Source organism: Amphiura filiformis, chromosome 7 (assembly GCF_039555335.1).
Source record: "Amphiura filiformis chromosome 7, Afil_fr2py, whole genome shotgun sequence".
Lineage (NCBI taxonomy): Eukaryota > Metazoa > Echinodermata > Ophiuroidea > Amphilepidida > Amphiuridae > Amphiura > Amphiura filiformis.
Window position 1 is genome coordinate 32,594,592 of NC_092634.1, and position 18,627 is coordinate 32,613,218.

General features: G+C 35.9%; 1 protein-coding gene across 1 annotated transcript in view; it reads right to left on the bottom strand.

Annotated features, from left to right (window-relative positions):
- Positions 1-8,412, bottom strand: part of LOC140157036 (rho guanine nucleotide exchange factor 10-like protein) — a 150,491-nt gene extending 142,079 nt beyond the window's left edge. The window contains exon 1 of the mRNA XM_072180099.1: positions 8,362-8,412. The gene's annotated coding sequence lies outside the window, so the exon portion shown is untranslated. The remainder of the gene's footprint in view (positions 1-8,361) is intronic.
- Positions 8,413-18,627: the final 10,215 nt, after the last annotated feature.

The following is an 18,627-nucleotide window of genomic DNA, read 5'->3' on the forward strand; positions in this document are numbered from 1 at the left end:
GAAATTAAACCTTTCGGCTTAGGAGTCATGATGATTTTGACTTTCGGTATTTGTATTGTCAATGTGCGTAAATTCCCCATTTTGACTTTAATTTCATCGTTTCAGCTGGGCGTTTGAGTAAGCACAACCCAAAAATGGCCGACTTCAGTGCAAATAACGACTTGAATATAGTACAACCCTTTTTCTATCCACTTCAAACACTGTCTCCTGAACTTAACTGCTGTCCCTATTCTACAAGTCACGCTCACTCCTCCATTCAAAGACACTGGTGAATCATACCCTCTTGTTCTTCTGAAAAACACAGCGTCGGCCGTTGTGCACATACTAAAGAGCTTTTATTCCCGCCAGACTCCAGCCGTGTTTTTCGTAATGACACCTGACGTTAAGAATTCAGCAAAAATCATCCCTGTGTGTTTTGCTAAGCAATAAACTACAGGATACCCCACGGACCATCACAATGCCGTGTAGTATCGTTTCGGCCCCGCAAACTGCTCATGCATTATACAAATAGCGCTTTGCCTTTGAGCACATGCAGTGAGCGTTGCATCCGCCTCCCTTTAAAGTAAGGCATGCTACCATATGGTATAGAGCCATTGTAATAATGAAACCTTGTCTCAAGATTCACTCACCATTTGGTGGGCTATTCCATTTAAAATCCACACTACCCCTGTGGAAGATTTTGGAAATATCTTCCACAGGGGGAGTATATTTTCAAATGTAATTGGTCAGGGTTAACTATTATGAAACCCATACTTCCTCTGTATTATGGCTTTACCTATATCTTCCACAACTGGAGTAAGTATTTCAAATAGAACTTACCCAACTGTCTATTCTATTCGAAACTCATACTCCCCCTGTGGACGACTTTAGCTAAATCTTCCACAGGGGTAGTGTGGATTTTAAATGGAATAGCCTATTACTGTGCATGTTTGTACTCACAATAATATATCATACAAATACAAATTATTATTGAAATAACAAACTTGTCATTGACGGCAAAAACATCAGAACAACTGCACTTTTTGTCTGACATCGCTATAGATTCAAATCCTATCGACAACAGTAAGTGCATCTTCCTCATTCCTGATCAATCAACTCATATTGATGAATGTTGATAGTGATACTTTAGACAACGTACTTGAAAAGTTCATTAAAACATCGTAACTAGTGATACTTTAGACAATGTACTTGAAAAGTTCATTAAAACATTGTAACTTCTGTATTTTTTGTCTGACGTCACTATATAGTCAAGGCCTGTCTATACCTAGTTCCAGTAACTGTAACTCGTCGTACCTAGAGTTACAGTTCTTTCTACTGCTATCTATTGCACAAATAAGAAATATCACAATATGTGGGCTCCTTTTGGGCTCTAAGGATGTAGCTGAGGAACTCTCTCAAGGACAGTTTGGGCATGCACTGATGATTTTAATCCCATTGTACCAGGGTTTGGGCGTGCCTGGATGATTTTAATCCAACTGTACTAGTCTATACTCACAAAGTTGAGGTGATTGATCTACATTGATCTCATCTTTTGGGTGAATTCAAAATTTCCTGAGTTGGCAAAACCTGCAATCTTCATGGGAGTAATTTACTTAGTGCAAAAGTGGTCAAAATATTGCTCTGAAAAATGTCTTGATTTTCATGATTTGGATTTATCATATTGAGCAGCATTCTACTTGTGATGTTTCTACACTGTGTAGAGAAGGTGTACAGCATCTCTGAGGTAAAACTGACAAATACAAGGTATATTTCTTGATGCTTGAAGTTTGGATTTCTTAAACGTACAGTGCATCCCTATGTACCGCTGCAAGACTTCAGGTCCGTTGATGTCATTATGTTTATGATAAAGACTGAAGTCTTGCTGGCAGGACTAGTCTACACCATGCTGTAAAGGCATCTTTCTGACATTCCAAGATCATTTCAACTAACTCATATTGATGAAATAAATTTAATTCACAGTTAATTTTCCAATTACAGACAATTTCATATACCAGCTGATTTGGAGTGATGATACATTGATCAGCAAGAGTTGACAGTAGGCTCCTCTAATGCACACCTCAGCATGTTTATACTAGTATATATGCCAAGCAAAAACCAGCGAAAAACAATTTTAACATCACTATGTTCATGCTTGTTTACAACTATGCTTTAAACAGTCATCCTCAGCCGGCATTTGGTTAAACCACCCACCATCCATCATTGCATGAATGCTTGTGCGTGTACACACGACTACACACGATTCACCACATATCAACTTCAAATATATCTCTAATATCACATGACTCTCCCAAGAACCACTGAACCAATAATGATATAAAATTGGATCGGTTGAGCCCATATTTATTGGTCGAGCTATGAGTTTTAAAATATTGGACGAGACGTAGTCGAGTCCAATATTTTACAACTCATAGCGAGACCAATAAATATTGGGCGTAAAGCATCCAATTTTATCATTATTATGTTTTGGATCCAATATTATCACAACTTGGATCGTTCAAAACATAATAATATGTATGTTTGGATTCATTTGAATGCATTTTTCATGTAGAATCCAAATATTGCCATTAGAATGAAAAATTATGTAATTTTTAAAATCGTTGAAAAAAATAATCAGTCACTATGCAACTGATGCCCGTAACAGAAGAGCATGTTAAGGAATATGTATCCATATTTGATGCATGATAAAACAAATGTGCATGTAGATAGGCAACATTTACTTAGGGTTAGAAAGATGAAACCCTTGCAAGAGTGACACAGCCTGCTGAATCAAATATTTGCATTTCAACATTGCTATAAATAAACCTAAAGCATTGGAGGTGAAAATTTTGTTGGAATATTTATTGCATAGTTTGCAATGAAAATTAGTTTTGTTGTAAATGTGGAGGGGAAAACAAAGAATTAAAAAGACGTTTCACACTTTCAAAACGTGGTTTCTTCTTATTTTTCATAATTTGTTAGCTTGTTGTTATTGTTTTTATTAAGATCATAATTGTATCTATACTTTGATTAGCTCGTAATCGGTGGGAATTGATAGGCTTTTACCACTACGCCGAAAAGTAGGCCAACATTAAAAGTGATATAGTTGACCTGATGGTCTATATTTTGCGGGTTAAAGGAAGAAGACAAAGTATAGGACTTCAATCAATAGTTTGTGATGCTTCTGGTGAGATGTCACAAGGCAATTATCAAAATAAAATATATGGATATTAATCTGCAATGTTACAAGGCCCGCCGATTACAAGCTGATAAAACTGTAACCGTTACAATATAAATATGAAAAAACATTTGTAGTGTGTGAAAATCAAGATCAACTATTTTCAACACAGCATTCTATCTAGTGAAGACAGCAATGATGTATTATCATTCAAGGACAAATATAATAATAACTATTACCACAGCATAGATACTGTGCTATATACACTGTTATATACTTCATTAATATATTCTTGTTCATTGATTGGTTAAAAGTGGATCACATGACCAAAAATAGTTCTATCATCAGTACTCCTATCCGTAAATAGTACCTCTAAGCCGTAAATAGTATTTTCAATGTCCCGGACTAGCCGTAAATAGTACCTCCAAGCCGTAAATAGTACTTTTGACCACGCCTTCCGCGTGCGCACATTCGATGCAACGGAACAGTTCACGCACGCGAAACTGCCATAGCGTGATTTTGCGCTGCTGTAATTGGTTAGCCCGATTTTAGCCTATTCGATTTTTTTTGAAGGGCAAGCTATAGGTTGCGCTGAAATTGGTCGTGCTGTTCACTCAGGATAGAAGCTGGAGAGTCAAAACGTCAAATAATTTTCTTTTAACCAATCAATGAACAAAGAACATATTAATGAAGTATATAAAACCAATACATACTGCCTTTATTCGAAGTTCTGGTTTAAACTATAGTCCCTCGTTGAGATCAATTAATACTATTTTCCTGAGGGGCGCAATAGTACTTTTGATATAACCTCAGGCCCATAGTTTTAACCAGAACCTCTCATGGCAGTATATATTTGTATACTATAACCTGGCAACAATAACACTTTCGCTATCTACCACAGATAATCTACGTACTCTTGCCATCTACTGAAGTTAGCATTGTTGATATCTGAAGATAACATTGTAGCATTGTTATCTGCTGCAGGTAAGTTTTGCTATCTACTGAAGATACTGTTCTTGCTATCTACTGAAGATAGCATGTATGTACATGTTATCTATCAAAACTACTGAAGATAACCAATTCAGCTATCCACTGAAGATAACAGTTCAGCTATTTACTGATAATAACAATTCAGCTATCTACTGAAGATAACCAATTCAGCTATCTACTGAAGATAACAATTCAGCTATCTACTGAAGATAACCAATTCAGCTATCTACTGAAGATAACCAATTCAGCTATCTACTGTAGATAACAAATTCAGCTATCTATTGAAGATAACAGTTCACATTCAGCTGCTATCTACTGAAGATAGTAGTTTAGCTATCTACAGAAGATAGCAATGTTCATATCTATCCACTTGAGGCAATTCTGAAGACAGTTGTTTCTAACTACTACTGGTACAATAGCAAAGTAAAGTTTACTTGAAAGTACATTTTAAACAAACTATGACATAGTTTATTGAATGCATTAGATTTAATGGTTGTTTTTAGTGGTAAATACAGGAGACATTTATACATTATGCCGCAGACACATCTCCATTGAACATAAATATGATGATTGATTGATGTTTGAACTACCACAGTGATTATAGTAGTGCAAAGCTACTATTGTAAACATTGTAAATGGCACTATACTGACAGGGCCATTGCGCACACCTGTCATGACTAGACATAGACACATACAAATAAATAATGGGCTATTCCAGTTGAAATCCACACTACCCCTGTGGAAGATTTTGGAAACATTTTCCACAGAGGGAGTATGTTTTTCAAATGTAAATGGTCAGGGTTGATCATTTTGAAACCCATACTCCCCCTGTAATATGGCTGTACATATATCTTCCACAACTGGAGTGAGAATTTCAAATGGAAGTTACCCAAATGTCTATTCTATTCAAAACTCATACTATCACTGTGGGAGACTTTATAGCAAAATCTTTCACAGGGGTAGTGTAGATTTTAAATGGAACAGCTCATTGCACACACCTGTCATGACTAGACACTAGACACATACAAATAAATTGTCAAATGTCTCCATCTGCAAAGTGTATTCAATTTATATCATTTCAAAATAGAATCGACGTCCTGACAGAATAAATGTTGACAGACATGATATGATGTAAACAGTGTGCAAATAGTTTACACTGAACACTTGAATTTGGATAGTTACAGAGCTTCAGGCCAGCTTTAAGAAGTTTAAACTGACTTTCAGCACCAAAATTCACTAACCTTGAATTTTTCGATGTGTGACACACATCTTCATCAGAAGAAGTCCTAAGATGTTGTGATGGACTTGCCCTTTTGTTGACCATTGGCGACTTTTGGTCGAATGAGGGCGTTGTATAAGGTTGGCAATTCCAGTCCTTGATCACGATTTCTTCTTGATCTGGATGGCCTCCCGCACTAAATGGGGGTACTCTCTATCATCCTTGGCTAAAACCTTTGTGGATTCCCAGTCAATATTGTGGTGAGAGTCTGTTTTATGCTCTGTGACAGCAGAGGGTTTGTGGCTGGGGGTGGTTGCAACACATCGAAAATTCAAGGTTAGTGAATTTTGGTGCTGAAAGTCAGTTTAAACTTCTTGAAATTGTTTATCACCAGCAGTCCCCCAGCACGTATGAACTTACATTCGAATAATATTATAGGAACTTTTTGAATAATGACAAATATAGGCCAGAAGAAGTCAAATACAGTGGGTATTAGAGACCAGCAACTATAGGTAACAGGGAAAAGCCGAAAGACACTTTAATTTTCTATGATGTGTGCATCATTTTGGACTGGTATGACTGTGACATCTATAAATAATCGTCGCTCGCAAGACATAGTTGTGCTGAAAACAACATTAATTTAAAGACAGCACACTCAACAGGTTAACAAAAACTCTCTGTGATATATCTTAATCCTAACACCCTTTCTGCTTGTTGGGGAAAGGAAAGAAGAAAACAAATGAAGAGAGTGATTCATCATGGGGCAGCACCATCTGAAAGTGGTCTGCTTCAAGCCGGTTAAGAACCACGGATCTGTTTTAGGCTGCTTAAAACAATACCATATGATACAAAATATTAATGCTCAGCATACTAGCAATATTGCCTTCAATATGAAAAGTCCAATTTTTGAGATATTTCCTCAAACAAGAGCTATCTTAAAAACCACTGAACCAATACTAGGCTTGTTTGTACTCATTTTAATGCATTTTTCATACCGATTCCAAATATGGTCATGAAAATTGACAATTCTGAAATTTGCAAATTAAAACAAAATTGAAATTTGTCATCTGCAGTCGACACCCGCGTGGAGAGAGTTTAATTTCTCCTGACCAGATACCTAACTTATACTGCTTCATAAAATCACATCAAATCTAAGAAAGAAAACACTTCTTGCAATATATGTGCACAATTTTGCCATCTTTTTGTTCTCAACATATTTAAAGCAATCCAAATACAATAACCACACAGCTTTTAATAATTACACTCAGAGTCCCATAAAACCAGGGCATACTTCAGCATTACATAATACATAATATTCAACAAACAAATCCTAATTAATTATGTACCCACATATAATCACAGATATATTAATTGGCATATAATTACAAAATACAGTTCACCAAACATAGCGATAATAAAGACGGCACCTACCAAAACAAAATCTCGTTGGATTAATCATTTTCACGACTTACACACTGACCTGGATAGACCTCTGACATTTCCTCGAGCAAAATTTTCATTTTGCAGCAATTTTAAAATTAAACTACCTACATAGAAGAGTGCAGTGCCGCAAATTGCTTTAGATGAACTATATTGTGCTGTCTACTAAAGATGACGTTTTAAAAACAAATTTACCAGCATAATTTTCCCTAAGCATGGTTTCTAGCTCTACAATATATTGCAGCTTTCTTTAATATACCGGGCTGTCTTTTTATGATGATATTTTAAAACATAAAAACAAATTTCTCTGGCATAAATTACTGCAAGCATTACTTACATAATTTAACAACATCCAGACAAATAACCTATTGTACTATGTACAGAAAAGAAAATTACATTGGGCATAATTTGCATGTGTTATCTTTTGTGTTTTTATTCATGAATGATAAATTGAGTATTCATGCTATTCCATTTGAAATCCACACACCCCCTATGGAAGACATGACCTTAATCTCCCACACAGGGAGTGTGAAATTCATATGGGGTAACCTGAATGGTTGACTCCATTTAAAATCTAGACTACATTCCCTGTGTGGGAGATTAAGGGAAGGGGTATGAACGTTTGGACAGTATTTATTGTGGAACATTAGAGCACATCAGACATATCGAATTGCATTCTGAATACGAAGAATGTCCTTCTGATATCAAATAATTTTGATTTTTTGAAATTAAGTAACGTAAAACACATTTTATGGCAAATCATTAAAAATTGATATTTTTGATATTTAACAGTACATGAAGTAAACTTTATAAATCTAATGATTTATACTTAAAGTGTATGTAGGTGGGATGAAAAGCCGACGATCAATTGAAAATTTTGACCTTTCATTATTGAAGATATGGATTTTTTTCCCAAAACACCACAAAAAATAGGTCTTTTGGGGAAAAAAATCCATATCTTCAATATAAAAGGTCAAAATGTTCAATTGAGCGTTGGCTTATCCTCCCAGCTACATACACTTATATATATCATTAGATTTATAAAATTTATTCGAGGACTGTTATATATCAAAAAATTGAAAATATCAAATTTTAATAATTTGTCATAAAGTTTGTATTATATCGTGAATTTCAAAAAATGAAAATTATTTGATATCAGAAAGACATGCTTTGTATTCAGAATGCAATTCGATACGTCTGAGGTGCTCTCATGTCCCACAAAAAATACTGTCGAAACGCCATAAACGCTCATTCTAGATCCCTTAAGGTCATACTTCAATAGGGGGTGTATGGATTTCAACTGGAATAGCCCAATGACATAACGGCACTGTTCTGGCAAAACCTGGTAACCCCAATAGCTGCCAGGTGTTAAATATGTACAGTATATTATAATGTATTGTACATATTTAACACATAGCAGCTATTAGAGTTACAGGGTTTTGCCAGAACGGTGACTATAACTTTATACTTTGTGTTTTATCATGTCATCTTCTGAAGATAGCAATCTGAACATAGAAGTGCATGTTTTACACTGACAAATTTAATATTAAAACCTTACCTAAAATATATGATGGAGTTCTATGTCACACTGACAAAGCAGTCTTCTTTCTTGAATACCTGAAAATAAAAATACAGAAACAGTATTCTTAGTAATATTTCATATTTGAAGATTGCATACTACCAAGATGTAATGATAAACTCCTTTTATAATAAAGTTTACTATTTTACATTTTATACAAAAATTACCTTGCACATATGAAAGCAACCTTCTGATGATAATGACGACTATATGTCCTTTTGTTAAATACAATGTTGCTATTCACATAACAGTTTCAGTATTTATAGCCAATATCAATATTGATACATCCTTTGTTACTGTGACGTAAACCACCTTCAATAATTCATTGTTATTTTTATCCAATACATAGTTATGACATTGATTCCAATGCCTACCATCAAAAGAACAATATGTAGACTTTATCTTTTATGATGCCATACACTGTACATATTTATACACAACATACTTTTTTTTAAATATAAGATCACAGATTCTAAACACTAGAGTAAAACCTGACCCTGTTTTAAGGTGTTTACGGCAAGTATTGAATGCTCCTACTTCAAAACAATGTACCTAAGATCTGAAGATCCTCCTTAACACTGGAGAAAAACTGGGGATAATGTCATAACAACATCAGAAGTGATGTCATCAAACATTTTTCAGGATGTACTTTTGGATTTGGATGAAAACAACAATAGGTGTTGATATTGAAATTTCAAGCAAAAGTACTTGTCTTAATACGCGAGTGCTAGCCATAGGCTTTAACATAAAAAGTCCCAGTTTTGAACCATTTTTTTTTCCAAAATATCAAAAGCTATCTTAACAACCACCGAACCAATACTAGGCTTGTTTGCACTAATTTTAATGCATTTTACATGTTAATTCCAAATATGGTCATGACAATTTACAATTCTAAAATTTGTGAATTAAAAAAAATTACCATCTGCAGATGACACCTGTGTGGAGAGAGTTTTATACATATACTCAATATTCAAGCCTAACATTTAGTCAAAGTTGGGATTCCTTCCTCAAATTGCTGGATTCAAAAATAGAAGCCTGGAAAACAACACTCTAATTCTTGCAGTATATCCTGTGCCTTTTGGGGGATCATTATGGTAGGCTGCTGCCAGACGAAAGTTATATTCAAATTGTAGCTAAAGCCCCTGATGATGATGAGTTACCAAAGACAACAACAACGACCATGATGATGATGCTGCTGCTAATATGATCGTAATCAATGGTTTGTCTCTAATGAATATGAATGACTGAACTTATGGACATGAAAATGCTTACATACTTTAAGATGTAAAAGTAGATTGCATACTAGACAAAATAAGTCTATCTATAAATATAGAAATATGATTTCAAATCACTCTTGGCATATAAGAATATAATATGGCAAGGTCTATCAACAATTTTACCTCCCCTCTCACCAGAAGTGCACTTAACAAATCATTCTTACTAGACAAGATAAGTCTTCCTATTAATATATAAATATGATTTCAAATCGCTCTTGGCATGAGAACGGCAAGGTCTATCAACAATTTTACTTCCCCTATCACCAGAACTTAACAAATCCTTCAGATTGTACAGTAAGTCACAAGTAAAAACTTCTTAAGTACTCCTTGCTGATTGGTTGCAACAAAGTTGATTTATTGAGTCAATCAACAACATGGTAAGAATGGTAGGATTGAAGAGGACGAAGCTTAAACATAAGCTGTATTTTCATTGGTCACTCAGATGGATATAACACGTAATTAACCAATCAGAAATATTGTAAGAATGGCAGTCGTTTTCAGAGGGTTGAATTTACAGGAGAATCATCTGGGCACAAAATCATGCTTTCAATTGATTTTGTGCTGATATTTCAGGGAGAAAAAAGCATGCAAAAAGAGTCTACGTGCGTGGAAATCTTCATGTATCGACACTAGCAATTCATTAGGCTACACATCGCTAGAGTCTATTTATAGGGGCTTGGGCAAATCCACAGAAAAACCTACTAAGTCACGTCTCTTCTTCTTGCGTAACCTCAGGGCATAGTCTCAACCCCAGAGGTATGGTTTAATGGAGATTATCATGCTTACACACTTAAAACTACGGGGTCAAAAAATGACCCAAACGGGGTCATTTTTGACCCCAGCATAGTTATCAACTAAACACCATACCACTAACGGGGTCATTTTGACCCCATTGGTCGGGGCATTGCAATGACTACGTATTTGGGTCAAATTGTAACCCCATTGGGGTCAAAATATTACCACATTTCGGGGTCAAATGAAATGACCCTTCAAAAGGGTTGCCTTATTGGGTTACTTAATGACCTCATTTTAGGGTCAAATGAAATGATCTATTTGAAAGCGTTGTTTTATAGGGTTACTCAATTTCCACATTTAGGGGTTGTTTAGATTTTTTTAGTCGGCCTATGGTCATGCTGGTCCCACCAGGACATAAGTGTGTTTCTGCACAGAGAAAGCATTACATAAACAGCAAACTGCAAAATGCGTCTGTGTATCACACTCACACACAGTCAGTCATCGCCTATGACAGTTCACGTATTATAAGCTTACATGATATAAGCTTATAACAACTGCAGCCAAGACACCAGCCACGACAGCATGAAATTGGAATGAATCTGCGTGCATAGACAAGGGTCTATGCATCCTTGCAGTCTCACTTTTCAACTAACTTTTCATATTCCATCATGCAGACAAGCACACACGACAATCCGCTGAGCTGCACAATCAGAACAAATATGGCGCTGATGTGACCACCGTGAGCCGATGCACACCGTGTGTGCAAATAGTTCGAAATGCAAGTCATTATAAAGTTGACAAATTGGGTAACCGGTCAAAAAAATTAGTTTTATTTATTAATCAACAAACATTAATTGCAGCTCATGTTTAAACTCATTTATGAATTGAGATTTTCAAAGCGGAAGATTGAAACTGATATCAATGCGCGACGGTATCGGCAAAATGACCACTAAGTTTTTGACCACGTTCGTCGTGGCTAAAATGACCTCGTGAATGTGGTCAAATTAAAACAGTACAACCCCCTTGAAGGGTCAAAACAACCCCAAACGTGGTCAATTCAAAATGACCACGGAAAATATAACCCCGTAGTTTTTAGTGTGTATGTTGTAGGTGGTGGTGGATTTTGATGTTAGGGTTGAGATAGCAAAAAAGATGAGCAATTTTAAGCATCTTTATCTCTTTTTGACTGCATTTTAATGATACTTTTATATGATGCTCTCATCAGGTGGTTTGTTTGATTAAAAGATGGCTCATTAATTTCAAATGCACTCTTATAAATTTCTTCTTATTAAAAAATCTATAAAAGTGCAAAGAAACATCTTGAGCCACCTCGACCTAATTAATCTACATAACATCACCCTGCTCCGATAATTGCCTTAATAATATTTTGAAATTTTGAGATCAGAAGTACAAAATATAGTTCAAGCATGCATTAAAACATATTTATTCACCAATCTTTGATAACGAGGCAAATTAAAAGGAATAATCAGAAATGATTAGAGTGATTACGTAACTGATGCATGCTTGAACCATATTTTGTACTTTTTCTCAAAATTACAAAAAATGAGCAATATACCTAGCAGGCCGACGATAAGTGGGTCTCAAATACACATCGTAATTACAATATAGGCCTATATGACTCGACATGAGTTAATGAGGCTGAACATCATTAACATGATTAATGGTAATTTGACTTTGTGGGGGAAATGTGCTACAAGGTCAGATGATATATTTTGAGAAACTGCAATAACACTGATTCAATGAATGATATACGTGTACGTGATGTGATGTGTTTAGCCATCACATAATCGGTGAACTCTGAATAAAACCAGAGATCTTGGGATTTAGGCCTAACAAAAATTGTTTGATTGGCGTAACATAAAAACAAAATTACGGTAGGTCGGTCGGCAATGTTTTTTAATTTTAAATTTTTTTTTTTAATTAAAAAAAATAAAATAAGAAAAAATAAGAAAAAAGTCTAGGGTCGGGCTTATTTTTAGGGTCGGATGGGTTACGCCAATGAAACAATTTTTTTTAATAAAGCACTTTAGGCTTAGTCTTTCACATGGTATTTTAGTGCATCACTCTGCATTACAATCATGCAAAAAGTAGAATTTCAAGACAAAATGAGGGCATCGCTGTGGAGCAAATCACACATTATGGCTTTAATATTTATCCATTCCTGATATGGATAGAACTTCATGATCAAAATTATGATATTCTACAACATTCACTTCTATATTTCGAATAAGGCCATTGTTTCTACCTTGAACATTTTATTTGACTACATCAGACACACGTCACAATGGGACTTTCATTGTGAGATTCCAGTCACATCACATGGCAAGATCTGGTGTCTTGGTCTACCGATGCATATAAATAGCATAATTGAAGGATGTTTGCACTACAATTCAATTAGTACATAAGGATGCAGCATAGAACAGACATAATAGCTTACAGAACCAGGGCTGGAAAAAATTAAAATTTCCCTGGAAGATGATCAAAATTTCGCTTCAAAAAGACAAATTTCCCTCCAAATTCTTATGTATTTCTTTGTTTGAAGGACCTTAATTTCCTCCGATCTTCCAAATTTTCAGGAAAGGAGCTTCCCATTTTCCATATTTTTTCCAGGCCTGTACAGAACCAAGTACTTCTGTTCAGCTCTCTTTTGCAAATTGAGTGTGTATCACACAACCATGATACCAAATAACACCCTACTCTTTTAGTAACTAACTGTGTACCACATGTACAGAGGTGCCAGTTATTACTGTTTCTAACTTGCTCTGAGCTATGCTTCTTGATTTCAAAGTTCCCCATATCCCCGGCAAAATACTTCGGTTGCAAAATTATGTACTGTTTATACATTAATTATTCTTATGTTTTTATTGTATTTTTACTCTTTCTATTTGACTACCACTTTGGTTCAATTGGATCAGATCAGAAAAGATTCCTTATCCTTCCCAAAATCCTCTGCAATATGATACATCACCTCATTTCATCTAATGATACTCCCATTACTTTGTACAGGTTCCCTTTGTTTTCATTTTGAGAATACTCTAGCTAAACATGGTGCAATAGTCAAGAAATAAACACATTTTGCAAGATCGAGTATTGACCCATGTTGCTTGAAAGGTCACCATAAAGCAGCTATCATGGATACAAGTGCATTATGCTCATACATGTTCATACAACAAGGTGCTATTTATAATATCCTCAATGTGAAGAAAATTAATCTGGCAACTAACTGTCTTCAATTTCAATCAAAATTTCAAAATCTATGCCCATATTTGGAATCTAAATCAGAAATGCATTTGATTGAGTACATACTTACTAATAGATTAGTAATTAGACTCATTTAGTTCATATTTTTTTTAAAGATGCAAGTTTATTTCTTCAAAAATGATTTTACATCTGGTAGTCTTAGAAGTGCACTGAAACCAATACATGAGTGCAATGTATTAGTGTCATTAGACATACGGTAAACTAGACTCAGAAACCTGGCTACCTGTATTGTCTCCCAATTACAGCGCAACATAAGACTTCTTAACATATGTTACCTCGTATCTTGTTTCAGTTGCTAAAACATAACACTATTATAATCTTCAACTAAATATAGAGGAAAAATGTAGCTGGTGCAACTCTGTACCAGGGAGTGTTGCGTCGGTTGGCTACTACCATTGATTTCCATGCTAGTTCCCAGTGTACAGCAGAGAAGATATTTTACACTTCCCACAATGCATTTTTTCAATTTCAAACTTTTGTACTGATTTGCCAGACCTCTGCTGATATGCTATCTAGTGCAACATGGGTTAATAGTAACAAAAAGTACCTCAATGAGCAGAGCACATCTACAACTTGCAAAGTATGTTTATATCGACCCATGCTTTAGCCAGTCTATTCTCAACATGAAAACCAAAGGAACCTGTACAAAGCAATCATGTCATTTGTTGCAATGGATTCTGGGAAGGGTAAGATATCTTCTCTAGGCTCAATATTAGCCATGGATGTACCATATTCAATCTAATTAGCACCCTCCCCTTAGCGCCCCTGCAGAATTTCTCTTAGTGCCAACTGTTTAAGCGCTACCTTTTCAATGCACCTGTACGACTAGATTACAAATAAAATTCCATTCTAAAAATGACTTGACTTCTATAGACTGTATTTTGAATGTTAATATACATGCAAATTCCCACAAATTGTTACATTCATTTCATAATTTTAATATTAAGCGCCCCATGAAAATGACCGACCTAAGCACCCGGGGCACCAATTAACAATGTTTACGACCGGCATTTGACCAATCATGCATGACGTTATATAGTATGTATGTATGAACACTTAATCATGCAAGCATTTCCCAATTCCAATGACTAATGTTCCATTTTGATGTTCTTACATATCGACTGCTCAGTGCCAGAAGTGGGTAATTACAATAGCTGCCATGTGTATATGAGTATAATATACTGTGTGTAAATTGCCAAATGTTCAAAGGGCATCTATTTGACTTACCCACTTCTGGCACTGAGCAGTTGATATAGGCAATAACCCCTGTTCACTAACACTGTCAATCAAGTTCAAGATTACCTCTTGTGCTTGAATTTCTTAAAACAAAATCTGCTCTCCTTTCCTCCAGGCAAACAGAGTCCACAACAAAACACTCAACAACAGCGTATCATAACAGTCATGCATTTTATTACTTCTCTCTAGCTTCCCCTTCCATAGGCATGACAAGCAAGCTAACTATAGTAGAGCAGGGGTCAAAATAACTGATATAACATTTGTCCCTGGTGCCGTACAAAATTTCTTGATGCCCTGCATTTTGGAATACTCTGCAGCTTCCCCCTTCCACCAGTACCCAAACCATAGTGCAAGGATCAAAATAATGATGAAGGTACCACCACACAATTTGCAAAACATTTTGTCTTGGTGCACAACAAATTCCCACAGCATTATATCCATTACAAAACTGCATTGGAACCCTTCAGTTTCCCACATGAATTTGTCTTGAATGTGGTGCCCCTAGAATTAAAATTTTTGACAAATTGATTGACAACAGGGGCTATATATGTACACGCCATAGTAATAGTACACAAGTCTTCCAATACATTTTGGCTCCAAATGGGGATGTTGCGCAATGTACCCCAACAGACAGACAGACAGACAGACAGGATAGCAAATACACCATCAAAGTCCTTACTTACCATCCCTTTCCCCCATCTCCGAGCAACCCACAAACAACATGGTTCAGAGCAACTCAACATCTATACCTTTCATCTCAGCCGTCATGAGATCGATCACAAAATGCCATTGACCATGTCTGTGCGCATACCCTGCAGAAATAGCTCACTGTCCTAATAGCTCTGCTTAATTTTCACACAATTATTTTTTCACCCACCCATTCATAGAATCAGGTAACTATACATTATATACTATCAACCCCTATCACTAGGATCCAAAACATTCTCATCTAATAGTACACAGTTCTTTAACCCCAATACATTTGTACATTCAGTGAATGATCTTTGAAAATTTGGGTACAAAAACTCATACTCTGCAACTTGAGGTCAATTTTTGCCCTATGATTGTTTAATTGAGGTTATTGGACTGTGCCATTGGGGTGAGGCCATTGTGGTCCATAGTGTATGCAAACAATACATGTAGTGACTTTATGATGAAGCAGTGATATTAATGTTTTTAATAACAGCGGTAACACCCATTTTTGATATGTGAAAATATAACCAAGTGAAAATATACCTAGTAAATATTCATTACCAAACCGATGCATGTTTCTATGTCAACGAGCAACCTCTAGACAACACAAGTACTCATGGTACTGTAAAATTGGTAATATTTGTGTGTATAACTTTCACGCTACTTCGCTTGTTTTAAATTCGCAACTTGCATAAGTTTATAATGTAAAATAAAATATTCAAGCATTTTAATTTTTGTGGTAGTTAGTGCCAAAAAACGTGTGAAAATTAATTTTCTGTGAAAATGTCCACTTTTACAGTCACTAGAATCCACAACATGCCCATCTACCAGGACACAGTTCTTTAACCCCAATACATTTGCACATTCATTGAATGACCTTTGAAAATTTGGGTACAAAAACTCATACTCTGCAACTTGAGGTCACATTTTGTACTATGATTGTTTAATTGAAGTTATAGAACTAAGCCATTGGGATGAGGCCTTAGTGAGTGCATGTAGAATCCCAATTGGCAGGATTTGGTGTACAGTAACCCCCCTGTAGGCATCTTAGGAGGATTTTATTGAGAGGATTTCATCTGTTTGGACATCAATCTCTCTAAGTACGAGTCGGTCAGTCCATGGATTAAAAAACAGACTTGCGAATCGAGTCAATGGCCAACTAATGCATTCAATAATTTGGCAGCTCCACAGTCTGGGTTATGTGCTGGTGAAATATATTAGTTAGGCTCACAGATAGTTAATGTTTTACAGTCCTGAGGATTTACCAAAGTATCTGTTGCTTTGAGGAAGTGACCCTTCCTGATAAAAGACTTGGAGAAAAGACTCTGCAGGACAAAACAGTTAATACTGTTCAAAATTATGAACTTTCAATATACTGCTTATTACATGTAGCGAGCACCAAAATATAACAGGAGCTGAGGACAATTTTGCTAACTGCTATCACTGATGATGCCCCTGGTGACCATGTAGTCTTGAAAATCTTCCTCTGAGAGTCTATTGCAAATAACAAACAACTTCAGCATGTGATCTATTTGCCCACCCAAGTCCATACAGTATTGCCCATGATTCTAAACATATAAAATACAAATAAACATGCCACTGTTTTTCCGTGTTATATAAAATACATTTTGTTATGAAGTCTAGTTTCGACACCATATCTGTTTGGAATCACTCAACATCACACAGAATTTTCGAAAAAATAAAAATAGTCCTATACATCCAAATACTGAAACAGACACCCCCACATACTTGGACATCCAGACATCCCCACTTCCATATGTCAAAACAAAGGCAAACATGGGACTGAAAATTTTAGTATCCAACTGTGGACACACATATATTTGAAATCATTACTTTACCCTGGACTGCTAGTTTTAACATGGTGACAGACTCGCTCTAAACATACAATGCATTGTTACACTATTTTTGATCTGGTAACATTATCCAGGAACTATAGACATCCACATCCATCATCTATCAGAAATGTGTTTGCCAGGGTTGTAGCTCGGACATTTTTAGTGCTGGTGCCATTTGATGAAAATCTTGCATATTTGGTCATTTGTTGTCAAAATTGATCAAATTCTTGACTAATTCAACAAAATTGTGCCATTTGGGATTCTTAGTGGTGTGCTCCAATGCCAAAATTGCAGTTGAGTGGTGGACTCCAAAACTGAGTTGTGGGCTCTGCTGCCCACCTCTGCCCACTGTAGCTACAACCCTGGTGTGTGCCCTTGATTACCACACAACACAATTCACATTCATAGTACATCATTTACATCACATAACCAATATATTTTCAATGATTAATTCTGCCGTCATTTCGTAAATTCATTTGTCTTTGTGGTTATATTACAGTTTAATAAATAGCGACAGGTGGGATGGGAATAAACACCTGGTTGAATAATACCCAGAGGGTGACAAATAATATGTCATATGGGAGTAATAAATGATGGATACTTGCATCAATGGATTAAAAAGATAGAAACATAACAGGAAAGTATAGCTCTTAAAGCTATCTACTGAAGATAGCAGAGACACAGAACAAGTACAGTTCCTTTGCTATCTACTGAAGATAGCAAAGACACACGACAAAATAGCTAAGTGCAAGAGATAGTACATTCTTAGTCAGTGGGAGTGGTCTAGTTCGTAGACACATTTCTGATTGGACAATCGCATGATTTGGTGCCGTCTATCAGGCCGTAGAAGCGACCCCACGTCATCATGCGTCATGATAATGCGTGGCTGCACGCGTGTAGAGTCTTGGCGTATGTATCGCGCTGGATGCGTGAGACTAGTGCGGAATCGCGAGCAGCGCTTGCAGTATGCGCAACAGAATACGTGAAGTTGTAAACAAGTTTCGTTCATTTTATAATGAGGGAGTTTTATGACGGTAACTTAGTTTTTGCTTTAAAAAATTGTTTACAGTTATTAAAATAATATTTAACTGACTAAGAATGAGAATAAGCGATAGGAATTTTTATTTTGCCTATCCTCTACCTATGATAGCGACAGGCAGGTCCAA